At 38.5% G+C, this 2,538-nt stretch overlaps 1 non-coding gene across 1 annotated transcript; it reads left to right on the forward strand.

Moving 5' to 3' along the window:
- Nucleotides 1-701: 701 nt before the first annotated feature.
- Trnat-agu (transfer RNA threonine (anticodon AGU)) lies at nucleotides 702-773 on the forward strand. The gene has a single exon. It is a non-coding gene; the product is annotated as a tRNA-Thr (tRNA).
- Nucleotides 774-2,538: the final 1,765 nt, after the last annotated feature.

The following is a 2,538-nucleotide window of genomic DNA, read 5'->3' on the forward strand; positions in this document are numbered from 1 at the left end:
GTTTGCTAGAAAGCTTTCAGGATATCCTGCTGTCGCTGATGATTCTGCAAAGAAATCCGCAAGATGGTTCGCTATGGTCATGGGATCACTGTTGTATACGTTGTCAATGATAAGTCCACGTCCTTTGACCTTTTTTCTCCCACAGCTTTTCTCGTCTCGTGCTTCAACGTGTTGAATTCCAGCTTAGCTGTTTGCTTGTTCGGATCGTCGTTTTTCATTTTTCGCAACTTTCGTAGAGCTTTTCTTCGTTGTTTTATTTTAACACTGATATTCTGATTCCACCACAGTTGTTTTTTTCCTTCCCGTTAAGCCTTTTGTTCTTGGAATCGATTCTATGGCTGCCTCAAAGATTCCTCTGGTTATGTCTCTACATGATATGATATGTAACTTGTGCACAAATGCTATCTACCAGGGATTATTTGCGTTTGTCATTTGCACGCAAGCATTGAAGATGCGACCGTTGCACCATCTCTAAATGGTTGCTAGTTAAGTTTTCTAATTAAAATAACGTCTGTTACCTTTGCTACAATCATGACAAACGTCTATTTTTTCTGGAGCATCTCAAAACCATAAAAGTAAGCTTCTGCTCTTCGTACATATGTACAACAGAGATGGTTATATTTGCGGTTTAGGGGAAGATGATATAGATCGATGAGATTAGAATTGAACCTTATGACAACTAAATTGTCGGGTCATTAATTGGCTCGGTAGCTTAGTTGGTAAAGCACTTGTCTAGTGAATAAGGGTCGTGAGTTCAAATCTCACCTGAGCTGTGGATTTTTTCCCAATTTAACCAATAATTTACCCATCTGTACATATGTACGTTGAGTTATTTGAAATTCATAAGCTATTTCAGTTCTTTGATGTAAAATCTACGGTGACATTTTTGTTTTAAAATACACAGTGGGTATATCCACGAGAAATGTTGGAAAAGCTATTATTTCTCATTATTTTGCGCAGTTATTTTATTTCTATGAGCTATATGTATCATTTGAAGACAACTGTTGGGAAATTTGTGCCATAGTCATGAACACGAGCCTGTTCATGTACCTGACGGAGAAGGGAAGGGAAAAGGATAGGACAGGGGAAAGGACAGGTAAGGGAATAGGATCGTCATACACGCAAAAGCGTACCACAATGGGTTCACATAGCGTCCTAAAAAGGACACTGTAATAACGAATAAGCGTACCACAATGGGTTCAAACAGCGCCCTGAGAAGGCCACATTGATAACGCAAAAAGCGTAAGGAGAGCCTACAGCTCTTTACCACAGCGGGTCAAGAACAACAGAACGTCCTGAAGATTTAGGTTTCTAAAGTCAGTTTCACTTAATAAGTGTTTTCCGAGTACTCAGAAACGCAATTGCGCAAAAACTGGACAGCTACATATTAAATGATACGAAGTTCCATAATCGGATTCAGAGCTATCTTAGGCAAATGAATCAGCTTGCTGAATATTCGCCATGTGATAACTGAGTCGGCAGTAGCCAGTCAATGCTTTGACCAGCATGCTCCAATTCTGCTTTGACAGATTTGTTAGACACTTTGCAACCCCTAGAGATGGCTCAGTACAATACAATTTTGTTTGACGACATGACTTCAAACTATTCCAGTATTGTTCGTGCTGAGTGGCAGCCCAGGTGTCAATCTGAAGCTTTACCCAACATTTGGATACCGGAACAGCTGGCTCAGGGCCACATGTGATGCTCCAGTGCGAGCTACCCGAGCAAAGTCTGATAGCAAATTGAAAACTAGTTTTGATGTTGTGATATTGAAAATTTTGATAACTCAGGTTGTTGTCGTTTTGGTCGTTTTAAGGGTTAAAACATCAAAAATGAGAGCAGAAAAATGTTCCCGTAACAGCAAGTTGAAAATCGCTCCTGCCATCAGTGATAGCAAATTGATAACTGTTTTTGCAATCAGTGCAAAAAATGAAAAAATCGTTAGATGTAGAGTTTTTGCGATTATAATGGAAACCTCAATACAATAAGATAATTGTAAAAATAATGTATGATTAAATGAATTAAAATAGAATGCTTAGAAGTTTTAAAATAACTTACACTTTAATATGTATAATAATTTAAAGTGACAGCAAAACGAAATCAAAATTTGAAATCAAATATTATCAAGATAAATCGATATCAAAATGTGATATCAATTTGCTGCTGATTACAAATCGTGTTTTGGATTTGCTATCATTATGTTGTTGGACTTTGCTCGGGTAAATCATCAGCCAATTCATTTCCAGCGATGGAAGAATGGCCAGGTACTCATACAAGGTGAACAGCGTTTGCTGTATTCAGCTCCTCGATTTGGGTTCTACAAGCGATAACTATCTTCGACCTGGAGTTGGTCAAAGCAAGTGCTTTAATAGCAGCCTGAATATTAATAGCTATCTGAACAGAAGTATATTACTTTGCCCATTACGTGCTGCTGAAGTGTCGATTGCACTCCGCACATAAGAGCAAAGATTTCGGCCTGAAAAACGGTGCAGTGTCTACCAAATGAATAAGACTGATGCAGCCTATCTGCTACGAGAT

Source organism: Aedes albopictus, chromosome 1, assembly GCF_035046485.1.
Source record: "Aedes albopictus strain Foshan chromosome 1, AalbF5, whole genome shotgun sequence".
Taxonomy (NCBI): Eukaryota; Metazoa; Arthropoda; class Insecta; order Diptera; family Culicidae; genus Aedes; species Aedes albopictus.